This window comes from Dasypus novemcinctus, chromosome 8, assembly GCF_030445035.2.
Source record: "Dasypus novemcinctus isolate mDasNov1 chromosome 8, mDasNov1.1.hap2, whole genome shotgun sequence".
NCBI classification, from domain to species: Eukaryota; Metazoa; Chordata; class Mammalia; order Cingulata; family Dasypodidae; genus Dasypus; species Dasypus novemcinctus.
Window position 1 is genome coordinate 97,693,451 of NC_080680.1, and position 12,214 is coordinate 97,705,664.

At 55.1% G+C, this 12,214-nt stretch overlaps 1 protein-coding gene across 7 annotated transcripts in view; it reads right to left on the reverse strand.

Annotated features, from left to right (window-relative positions):
* Nucleotides 1-12,214, reverse strand: part of DAB2IP (DAB2 interacting protein) — a 195,398-nt gene that overhangs the window by 149,601 nt on the left and 33,583 nt on the right. Inside the window, exon 1 of one of the 7 annotated variants that reach the window (XM_058302444.2) lies at nucleotides 11,993-12,187. The exons of the other annotated variants lie outside the window; for them this stretch is intronic. The gene's annotated coding sequence lies outside the window, so the exon portion shown is untranslated. Of the gene's footprint in view, nucleotides 1-11,992; nucleotides 12,188-12,214 lie in introns of those variants that run through there. 7 annotated transcript variants of the gene reach the window in all.

Below are 12,214 nucleotides of genomic sequence, written 5' to 3' on the forward strand. Positions count from 1 at the left end.
GCCTCCTGCACAGAATGTCCAAGATGAAAGAGATCTGAGGGAACTTCCACGCCACGTTCTTCCTCCCACACCCAGGGGATCCATGCATTTGAATTGGGCCTCCTCTGGGCACTTGCTGGGGAGCCATTCCTGGAGGAAATCTTCCCCCAGACTCCCTTTTCACCCACTGAGCAGATAAACTGCCCCCGTCACATGGAGCCTCCCCAAACTGAGGTCCTCTATTCCTGCTTCTCTCCAAGCCCGATTAAGGGAGGGGACAGGGGACAGCGGTGACCCGGGCAGTGGGGTCCAGAGCCAGCACCTGGGTCTGCACAGGGGAAAGGTCAGGCCAATTAAGCAGCAGCTGCTCTCCTTAAAGTCTCTCCTAGGAGTCACTGCCACCTCCCTGGTCCGCAGGGAGACCAGAAGGTCAGGGTCAGGCCGGGGCCAGTACACAGGACTGACCTGCTCGTGGCAAGCAGTGACCAAGGTCCATCAGGCATGAGAACCTGCCCCTCAGCTCCTCGTTTCCTACAGCAAACCGGCCCTAATTCCATAGACAGGCAAGCTCCTGTGCAACCCACGCATCTTCAGTACAAGAGAGGAAAAATGCAAAGCTAAAAAATACATCATCTATAGGCACTGTTCTGCCCCACACCACGAACCATCTCCAGCAGCGCCACTAACCGCCATTGCTTTAAAAACGTTTTTGTGGATATCGCCCTGCCTCTGCACCGGCACCCTCTCCTAAAACGACATTCAGCAGCTCTGAATTACCAAAATCAATGACTTCAAGAATGAACTCAGGCAGGCAGGCACTAGTATAAAGACACCAGAGGATTCCCACCATCAGGTAATTGCTCCCCCAAGAATTTCAGATAATAAAATTGGAATCTAAAAGAAAGCATTTTCCCCCAGAAGGAAGGAGAAGGCTGCAGAACATTATACAGAAGGTTCTATTCCTTCCTGCTGCCTTCACTGCCCTTCCTTGACTGAGTTCTGCGATCGTGGTCCGTAAGGCCTGGGCTCTGAAGACAGGAATTGGGTTCTCAGAGGACGTTGGCCCCCGGGTCCTTCCTTGGACAGGAATAAGGATGGGCCCCAGGGGCACAAGACTTAGCAGGTAATCTCTATTCCACGCGTCCAGCGTCCATAGCATCCTCTCAACAAAGCCAAAAGCTCTTTGAGAGCAAGGTCCTTGGCTGTTACCCCAGACCTCCTTGTCATCTGGCCCTGGAAACCACATAAAGGACTTGCCAGTTAATCCAGGAGAGGGAGAAGGGACAGGACCACAGGTTCACCAGGAGGCCTCTGGGCCTCGGTTTCCTTGTTTACAAAATGGGGAGATAGCACCAAACTATTACACAGATGTCTACAACAATTTCCCAAGTACATTGTGAAGGCTGTTGATAGGCATTGCAAGAAAGTGCCCTATTGTCAAAGAGGTTTAGACAGTTCAGAAATAAACAAAACTCAGTGGGTTTCTTTACTGCTGGACTTCTCAGAGCCTTTAAAAATGCTAATATGGGTTGGTACTATACAAGATGGGCATAAAGTACACAGTCTTTTCCGGAAAGCATCTTTCCAGACTACCATTCCATGGAACACACTTGGGCCAACATTGGTTGTAATAAGGTATAATAAGGCTGTAACAAGGAGCTTACAGGATGTAACAGGACTAGGGGGCTATAGGAAAATTTCACGGAGGGCTCAGTGACTGAGATAAGTTCTGAAGGAAGGAGGAAGGTGTCCATGGGCAGGGGACATTCCAAGTAGAGGGAACTGCCCGAGCAGGGGCCCAGATGTGGGAGAGCCCTGGGATGCTGGGTCCTGGTTGTTATCCAGAGAATAAGGTGAGGCCAGAAAGGCAGGATGGGGAGGGTCTTGGGGTAAAGAACATGGCTTATATATGTAGGAATTTACCATGTGCCAGGCACTGTTTTGAGCACAAGTCTTAAAACACTCACTCCTATGAAGTAAATTTTGGAGCCAAGGAAACCAGAGCTAAGAAAAATTAAGTGGCAGCCGCAATTCACTCAGCTGCTAGGTGGCAGGGCAGGGATTTGAAGTCCCCAGCATGCCAACTTCAGAATCCCTGTTCTTAACCAGTACACTGCCCTGCCCTGAGCCACGAGGGACCAAGCAAAACCCAATGCCACCCACACCGTCAAGGTCAAGGTGTGGATGGAGAAGGGCCCCTAATTCCTCACCAGCTGAAGCCCTTTCCCTGTAACTTGGCTAGTACAGAAGTTCTAGATATTTTAAAGGAGTCTTTCCGACCATGACTCCGTTAAGGGGAAGGAAAGTACAAAACAGCAAGTTGGCACCAAAAGAAACATGTGGCCAAACACAGCAACATCCTCAGCAAGATTTTTGTTTCCAAGCACGTGGCTGCTACTTGATTGATGGGGCCTGTGGAGCCGTCCTAAGAGGGAGCAAACCTCTCAGAGGCTGGAGGCATCATCATCATCTTCTTCTTCATTAAATATTTCAATATTCATCTCGATCACTGCGAAGACGGCACCAGGCCCCTTCCTGCCTTTGCACAGGAAAGGAAGTGAAATTGTTCGCTCTAATTCAATTAGGTAATTAACTAGACAATGCAAAGAGAAATTCCAGCAAGGATATAAATAAATTCCCTGCACCAGCGAGTGAGGAGGATGTCAACAACAAACAAGAACTCAGGCAGAGGGGAAAGGTGAGGACAGGCGAGGTATGTCCCCGACTAAAAGCAGCAGCAGCAGCTGGTAATTACAGGCACTGACCCCGGGCCATGCCGCAGGCTCTGTGATAAGCACTTTGCATGCATTACCTCACTTAAGCCTCAGAACAACAATATTGACAGAGGTGTCATTAGTATCCTCATTTGATGGATGAGGAAACTGAGGCCCAGGCTGTGAAATGACCTGCCTTGGGGCACCCAATAGGAAGCGTGGAATCGGCTCTGATTCCAAAATCTACATCTTCGTCCACACTCCTCAGCTCCCTCTCCAAAATCATGCCTAGGATAAAGGAAGGTTCTTAGAATATTCTGGTCCAGATGGGGAAACTGAGGCAGGGTTAGACACCTACCTCCTCCCAAAGCGTTCTGACTACAGGCCTGGGTGCTCCCGGCGACCCTGGCTGGACCGCTGTGGAGGAGGGCTGGCTGGCTCGGGAGAAGTGGTTCTGCATTCCTGTTTGTGGAAACCCCAGCAGCTGTTCTCCTGGGGCCAAAACGGCAGGTCCCCAGCCTCTGTCCTCTGGGAAACACCCCAGGAGCCCTCACCCCCTCCCCCACAGTCACTCTGCTGTCTACACCAATCTGTGGCCTCTCTGAAAAAGGGCCGAACCCCAGGCTTGCGTGAGTTCCAGCCCCAGCCTTCCCCCTCCCCAACCCTGCCCCCCTGTCACGGAGCTGGCCTGCTTCAACACTCACCCCAGGGACTAACCCTGCAGAAGCAAGCTCCCGGGGAATGTTTATGCCATGCAGAAGATAAACTTCAAGCACCTAGTTCTCTGTTTTCAGTATGCCAATTGCAAATCACCTTCCTCTAGTCATCCAAGTAGCTCCCTTAAAAACCCTCAATGGAAACCTTCTGTTTGGCTGCTTTGAGTCACCCTGTGTGTTTACAAGGAGAACAAATAAAGAATTCACATAGTCTCTGTAATTAAACATAGCCCTACCCGGAACTGATGTCACTATGGCAGTAAGCTCTGGAAAGAGGAATGGACACAGAATCCCCAGACCATCGGGAGGTGGACGAAGGCCCTCCAGCACAGTAATGGAAATGGCAAAAAATAGCAAAAACACTGGCATTTGTTGAAGGTTTACAATGCGCAGATACTACAGGTTTTCTCTCCACCCTGAATTTAGCCTAATACCAACTCCAGGGTGTAGTATTATTACCCCCAATTTGCAGATGGGAATACTGAAGATCAGAGGACGGAGGTCACGCTCACGCCTGGGAGGTGGAGCAGCCAGGACTCAAACCCAGGTCTGTTGACGGACCCTGGACCACCTTCGGCCTCTCTGCGCTACCAGGCTCCTCTGGGGTGGGCACGAGTGGCTTGGCTCTCCCAGCCCCCCCTAACCCATCCTTCCCCAAGCCCAGAATCTGGTGGAAATCAACAGACTCCTTTCAAATCTAAATCAACTCTCCAGCGTCACAGCACCCAAAGGGAAATGCTCCCAGCAAGCCCCGTGCCCTTGAAGGTATCTTTCGGGAAAGAATGGGAAAGGAATTAACATCAATAATAAAGAAGCCACTAAGATACAGGGAAGGAGAACAGACTGCTGGCACCTGGCTGCCTGCGAGACTGTGCCTTCTAACCTGCCCACCCTCTTCACGGAACCCTGATACACCCGTACCTGCTCCCCCTCTCTGACTGTTGGAGGACAGTGATGTCAATCTAGAAAAAGGCCCCTGTCGAGTCAGCAAGACCTGCATTCCCTTCCCAGCCTTCCCTGTCCAGCCAGGTGGCCTCAGGCCAGCCACTCCTCCTCTCTGAGCATCCGTTTCCTCAGCTGCAAAATGGAGAGGATCCCAGGACCTCACAGGACTGTGGTGGGAGTCAAAGGAAGTACTCAGAAAGTGTGTCTTGCCAGGCACTATTATTACAGCCCAGAGAGGCCTGCTCCTTGCTCAGGGTCACACAGCCAGCATAAGGCTGAGCGAGTGCCAACGCCAGGGTCCTGCTCTTGATGCAAGCTCTCTCTGGACACAGAGCCACTCTCCTGGGAGGCTGTGCAGTGGCACAGCCCAGGTGCTCATCGTGGCTTCCTCAGGCCCACAGCTCACAGGCCAGTACAAAGGCCCAACAAACAGATTTTTTTCCTCACCAAAAAAAAAAAAAAATCAACAAGCAGCTCAGAGCGAAAGTTCCCAAACCTTGGCCTCCTCCCCTATGCAGAGGTGAGTGGTGACCTCATCCCTGTGACTAAGCCGCCGACGCCAAGGGCCTCTCTGGGCACCCTCGGGCTTGGCACTGTTGGTTCCCAGCCCCAGGAGGAGCAGAGGCTGCCAAACCAGGCTCCGTGCAGGGCTGGGAGGCCCTGACCTTGGAGCCGAGAAGCAGCGTGGCTCTGGGAGGCGAGACGGCGTTGCAAACCAGCTCGGGGCTGGGGATCCGGGTGTGCGTCTCAGATCTGCCGCGAACCCTCACGCTGTGTGAGGAGAGCCCAGGCCTCTGCCCGCCTGGCCCTAACGTGGTGGACTGCGTCAGATTTCCAACGGCCTGTCCAGCTCAGACCTGGTTTAGCTCCACGAGGCAGCCCCGTCCTGCCCACCAGGGGCCTCTGGCCTAGCGGGGAAAGAAGCAAAGTGTGAATAAAGGGATGGGTTAGGAGGCGATCGGTGCTGAAATGTGTGGCTGGAAGGCCGGTGTGGCCAGGGCAGTCAGCTGCCTGGGAAGCTGCAGCCTGAGTGACGTCCTGGAAGCGGGGAGGTGGAGCTGGGGGGCGGGGGAAGGAAATGGATTCTGGTGATCTGGAAGCTTGTCAGTGCCCGGGGAAAGTTTCACCAAATCAGGTCAGGAAAGGAGAAGCGCCTTCCCCAGAACTTCCACTACCACCTCTTTCCTCTCACCTAATTCCTCCCAACACGGGGAAGACTAGCTAGATTAAAAACTAGAAAATGCCGAGAACCCCAGAGGCCTTCCCCAGAACCAAAGGCAGCAAGAAACGGGTTCTCCCCTCTGCCAGGGTATAAGAAGGTTCAGGAAGAAGAGGTGGGGAAGAAAGGGTGTCATCTCAGGGTATTAAAAACATCTGGTCTACCAAAAAACATAAAATGACAAAGCCAGGCGCACACCACTGCACCGCACCATTGACAGAGAGGTAACTGCTGTGCTTTGTAACCCTCAGTGGCTCCCCATTGCCTAAAGTATCACGTTCACACTGGGGAACTTAGGGTGGCATTCAAGGTCCTTGATGTGGAGGCTCTGATGGCACTTTCCTGCTTCTCTACCTCTTCCCCCCGACTCCAGCCAATTCCAGGCTTCCGCTGCTGCCCAAACCCATTACGGGCCTTGGTCCACGGGGACCGTGACCCACCCTCAGTCCTCCCGCCACCACTGCTGTCTTGCTTTAACATTCTACTCCTGTCTTCTCAACCAGCCCCGTCCCTCCGGTGGGCTGGCACCAGAGTGCCCCTCACAAGAGGAGAGAGCACAGACACAGGGGGCTGAGGAACTAAATCTGGGGTACAGCCTCAAACAGCAATGAGGCGCCACATGCTCCTGGACAGAACGGGCCAGCACACTCTCCCTGCGTCTCAGCTGCCGGGCCCCTCGTGTGAGTAAGGGAGCCGGCGGCCTCTGCACAGCCTCCAGTGTGGCCTGGACTCAGGGGATCAGGACGTCTATTTTTAACTCCCCGCATCCTGGCTGAAAAAACAAATCCCTCACACACCCTGCAGATCCCTATCAGCGGGACTGACAGGGCCTTTTGGGAATTCTCTCCTTCCGGGAGCAGCAATGGCTTTGCCGGCGCTCCCGCTGCCGGGAAAGGCTCTGAGGTTCTGCTCCAGCCAGGACCAGCTTCCAGGAGGCCTGGCTGGGTCCCCGCTGCCCTGTCAAACCGTCATTTCCTGGTGGGCTGAGCTGTCCCCTATTCTCCAGCCGGGACAGCCAGGCAGGGTGGCAAAAGCGCTGAGAAGGTTCGTACAGTCATTCAGCTCACATTCCCGACACCCCTGCCAAGAAGGGGGGCCCTGTTCTAGCGTCAGAACCTGTGCTGGGATGCTCCGTCTGCCCCGGGCGCAGGGATGGAGCCAGGCAAACGGATAAAGCAACAGCGCACAGGCACCCAGAAACGAACGTGCTTCTCTGCTTTCTCCTGAGGCCTCTGGGCTCCATAAGCCGCCAAGACAGAAATTTTCAGGGCCAACTCCCACCACAAAAAAAACTGTGCAACCCGAGAAAAGTCATGTGACCCCACAGTGCGCCTGTGGGTCCTCAACACAATCACAGCGACCCCACAGACCCCTCGTAAGTCCTTGCAGACTCGGCTACGATGACAAGGAGGCAGGCGAATTGCAGGCTATGCTCCTTAGCGACCTGAGCTTCCGCCTGCAGGAGGGCAAGGAACCAGGTGGCCTTTTCAGACTTGCTTCCAGGCCACAAAGCCGGAATACACTTTTTAAAAAGCAGATCAAGAACAACCCAAAGGAGGCAGGAAAGTTTTTTGCAAAGCAAAAGCATCTCTCGACAGGGTCCCCACCTGTTTGCACTGGGGACAGGGTGCAGGCAATGTACAGCCAAGAACAGAAAAGGCAAGGAGGGGGATGCCAGGCGAGAGCTATAGCCAGGGGCAGGCGGGGTGATAGGAGCGAATGGAGGTGGTATCTGGGCTGGGCCTGGAGGGGCAGGAAGTTTGGGCAGGGAAATGGCAGAGAGAGGGGGCATTCCAGGAATCACAGCCCAGGCAGGGAAACAGGCAGTCTGAAGAGCAGAGGGAGAAGGGGCAGGGAAGAAAAGGAGGAGCCGGGCATGAGCACCTGACTCCCAGGCCAGAGAGCTGGATTTGTCCTGTGGGAGGTGCCAGGGAACCACCCCCAGGAGGAGAAGATGATGCACGATGGAGAGCGGGAGACTGGGGCCAGGGGGTGGCAGAGGCCGCGGCTAACATGAGCCCAGCTTGGGGAGCCAGGCAGCAGGGGGCCCGCCCCGTGCATGGGGAACAGGCAACTGGAAACCCCCAGCCAGCTGCTCGGCCCCCGGGAGAGGTTACAGCCACCCCAGGCAGACACCAGCTGGGGGCGGGGGATGGACTGAGGGAAGACCAAGGACACCCAGGGGAGACAGGAGGACGGAGGGTGGCACTGGAGAGAGAGGCCAACACACATCCCCCTGGTCTCCCGGCCAAGGTTACCCCGGCTGAGAGGGGAGCTAGAGCTGCACTGGTCCCAGAGCCCCATGCACCCCCTTGGTTCTCCACAACCCTAAGTCATGCCAGCAGTCACCCTCCTACAGCACTGAGCCCAAAATACTGTCTAAATCTCACTCTGCCCCGGGCTTCCCCTGCTGCCTCTCTCTCCCCCCACTCTGCTGGACCCCAAAGGGCCACAAGATCTGGCTGGGTTCAAAACAAGCCCCTTGCAGAGCCCTGCCTCCCAACCCAGGATCCCACCTATGCCCTGGCCCAGCAAAGACTCACCTTCCCGGAAATGCGGACAAAAGTGAGGGCCAGGTTTGAAAGGCCCCTCAGAGAACTAGCTGAACACCTCCACTTCCCAGACGAGAAAACGTTAGTTCTAAAGTTGACCAGCCTAGCCCAGGGTCACGCAGCCCCAACATGGCCCAGCCAGAACCCTCCTCAGCAAGCTTCCTAGGGAGGGCTCCCACACCCAAACCACACCCAGGCGGGGCAGGGGGGAAAAAACCAACGACGCCTACAACAAAGGTTCGTGCTTGTTGTCACGGGACCTGGGTTCAAATCCCGCCTCTACCACTTCTCCCCGCCCCTATCCCCACAGGGCTTTGGACAGGTCACTGCAACTTCCCGGACTCCAGTGACCTCTTCCACAAAATGGGTGTGTGAAGATTCCAAGCTTTGGGCAGGATCCAACAGGATCAAGGCAAACAGGCGCTCTGTGTACAGCAGAGCTGGGAGGCTGGGAGGGTGAGGGGGCAGAGGCTACCCCAGCAATTCCCTCACCCCACACTCCTCCAGGTGAGCTGTCCAGCCAGGCTCAGATCAGGCATTTCACCAGAACCACAACCACCCACAGGCAGGAACAGCAGCCCTCCAGGGGAATGGGTGGCTTTCTATCCGATTGAAAGCACAGATAGGCTTGCACAGCAGACCCAGCCCACCCCTCTCCCGCAGGTTCAGGCACAGCCCCTCCTGGCTGGGAAGGATGAGGGGGAAGGTGTGTGTGCAGTGGGGTAGGGGCCTCCCCAGCAAACTGGCTAAGAAATCCAAGTTCAAGGTCTCATCCAAGGTACACCAATCCCTTTAGGAAACAGCAGCTGGGGCCTGCCAGGAGAGGGCGGATGGAGGGAAGGTCCCTGTGAGCCACAGGCCTGTCCCCATGCACATCCACCTGTGACAGGAGAGACCTCACCAGGGCTTCTGTGTTCACCCAATAACCCCTGACACCCACAGCCCACTCACAGACCACAATCATCCGCTGGTGGGAGAGAGCCTCAGAAAAGTACAATAACTGGCCCAAGAGTGAGGTTAAGACTTGAATTCAGGCGGTGGACTTGGCCCAGTGGTTAGGGCGTCCGTCTACCACATGGGAGGTCCAGGTTCAAACCCCAGGCCTCCTTGACCCGTGTGGAGCTGGCCCGTGCGTGGTGCTGATGCGCGCCAGGAGTGCCCTGCCACGCAGGGGTGTCCCCCGCGTAGGGGAGACCCATGCGCAAGGAATGCGCCCCCTAAGGAGAGCCGCCCAGCGTGAAAGAAAGTGCAGCCTGCCCAGGAATGGCGCCGCACACACGGAGAGCTGACACAACAGGATGACGCAACAAAAAGAAACACAGATTCCCGTGCCGCCGACAACAACAGAAGCGGACAAAGAAGACGCAGCAAATGGACACAGAGAACAGCAACCGGGGTGGGGGTGGGGGGAAGGGAAGAGTAATAAAATAAATAAATCTTTAAATAAAAAAAAAAGACTTGAATTCAGATCTCCTATAACCCACACCCCATATTCTCTCCCTAAGGATACCTTCGGGCTGTGGTTCTCAAACTGTGAGAAATGTGGTTTTCACATTGAGAAGGGCCTAGGGTGGGGGTGGGGGTTGAACATGGAGGGTCCCAGGTCTGAAGTAGAGACAAGGGATGTGCAGTTTAACAGGTGCCCCAGGTGATCTTGATAAAAGCATTACCAGCACCTGCCACAAGCCCAGGTGCATGTACGCACGTGCACACACACGCATGCACACGCACATGCACACACGCACACACACAAAGGCACCCTTGAATGTATGCATGCACACACAGACCAGAGCATCACTTAGAAGAACAGGCTCTGAAGACAGAGCTGGGTTTGGGGTCCAGCCCAGCCCCTCACAGTTATATGTCCTTGGGTAAGTCCCTTAACCTCTCTAATCCTGTTTCTTCACATGCAAAATGAGGATAAGAAAAGAATCAACCTCATGGAGTTGTCTTAAGGACAACGCAAGGAAATAATACACGTAACCCCTCAGCACAGTGCTCCGCACAAAATAAACATGGTTCTGTGATCACTGTCAAACTCAGTTGTGTGCTGAATGCCCAGGAAAAGGAACAGAATGCCAGCGCCAGGGGACCACAGTGGCTAATGGAGCCAATGAGAGATGTCTGAAGGGTTGTACTAGCACCGGCGGGTAGAAGTAACAGGGACACAGATTTCCACTCCAAACAAGAATTCTTTAACAGACTGGAGTTGCTCAGTCTTGAAGTCAGCTGCCTCAACAGGGAGTGAGCTGTCACCAGAGGAGCCCAGCAAAAAAGTCACCAGGTGGGTGGGGATGCAGCTCCCGGGAAGAAAAGATAGGGTGTGTGTGTGTGACCTAGATGATCTTAAAGGGGACTCGAGGCCAGGTTCCGGGGGTCAGCCCTCTCCCCACCGCACTGATTAACAAGTTCATTTTCACCTCTGATATTTATGGTCTTTACCACCAAGCACCCAAAAGGTGTGCAGAGAGGTTATTAGTTAACAGAAAGCCTTATATTTTCTGGATGGTTCATGACAGGGAGGGGAGCAGGTGGGGCTGTCTTAAATCTGGGGTCCACCAACCCACTGAAATCTTAAGCCCCTGTGGGCATGTATATCTGTGCACTTTTCTCAAAAGTGTTGTTTAAGAGGGGCTGGTCCATACTAGCTTTGGAGAAGAGGGGAAACTGAGGCACAAGGGCTTTGGGTCCCTCAGGCGGTAAGGCAGCCTGAGCTCCAGGTTCAGACCAGCAGTACAAGGTGGCTGGCTATCCTGTAGACCAGGTGCTGTGCCAAGGGCCTTTCACACTATACCTGGCAAAATCCTCACCAGGTCTACCTGAAGTGAGACCTTTGAACTCAGAGAGGCTAGGCAACCTGCCCAAAGACATACAGCTAGTGAGCAGCAGGACTGAGGTTTGATGCCAGGTTCTCTGAACTTCAGAGCTGGGTGTTTCATTTGTTTGTTTAACTCTGAGGTGTAACTTTAGGTCAAGAAAACACAGAAAGGAGTTTAGCTTTGGTATCAAAGGGGAACGATGTCAAAAAAAATGATCCTCATGGGTGACAAACTACCTCCCACCCACCCAAAATCAAAATTGAGAGTTTAAAACTCTAAACAGCAGAAAGGGGCAGGGAAAGAGAAGGGGAGAACTTTCCACATGACTCACACCAGAATAGCTATGAAGAGTGGACGATCCCAAAATCAGAAAACGCGGCAATCACTCCCACCCCAGGCTGGGAACCAGAACCTTGGTTGCTTGGTCCCTGACTGATTCCGCTTTGTTCAAGGTGTTGTGGTGTGTGGTCCCGGTGGTGGTTAGAGCAGCAGGTGAAACCCAAAAGAGGCCTCGCTTCTATGAGGGTAACTGAGGACGGGTTACAAGTTGTAGAAAAGACGCCCAAGATCTGGGCGCCCTGGGGCGCCTGCCTCTGGGCAGAGAGGCGTGGTGCCCAGTTCACCAACCCCCAGGGTGAGTTGAGGAGGTTCCCAAGTTTTGGGAGACCGCTGGCTGCCTCGGAGGTAGATATACTGGAGAAATCCCCCTCCCCAGCTCCCCCGGGCAGCGGGCTCCACCTGGGGAGTGCCTTTCCCGTGACACCTCGCCCGGTATCTCTCAAAGTCCTGGACCCAGCGTCAGCCCTCGGCCCCCGCGGTCGGACATCTAGGCAGGGAGCGCAGGGAAGTTTACGGGAGCCACGGAGTGCGCAAACATCCTTGCGGGGGAGGTGGGGAGGCGGCCTGTGGGGTGGAGGAGCGCTAAGTAAAGCAAAGCAGCGGCCCTCTCCTACGTCCCACACGCCCTACCTGCCATGCGGGCCCCCAGATCCTCTCAAACCTCGGACCCCGCTCGGTCCCCTGCAAATCCCCGGGCCCTAGTTCTCACCTCTATGCGCCGCCCGGGCCGCCGGGCTCTGCCATCCCAAAGGCGCCGGAGCCCAAGCGGCCCAGGGCCAGGATCGCGAGGTGGCGGGGTCACCGGGTGCGGAGTGGTGGGGTGGCGGCAGGAAAGTTTCCGTGGCGCTAGCCGGGCCGAGCCGAGGGGGCCGGGAGGGTGGCAGACCCCGCAGGAGCGCGCTCCGGCCGGCCCCGCGCCTGCCCCTGCGCG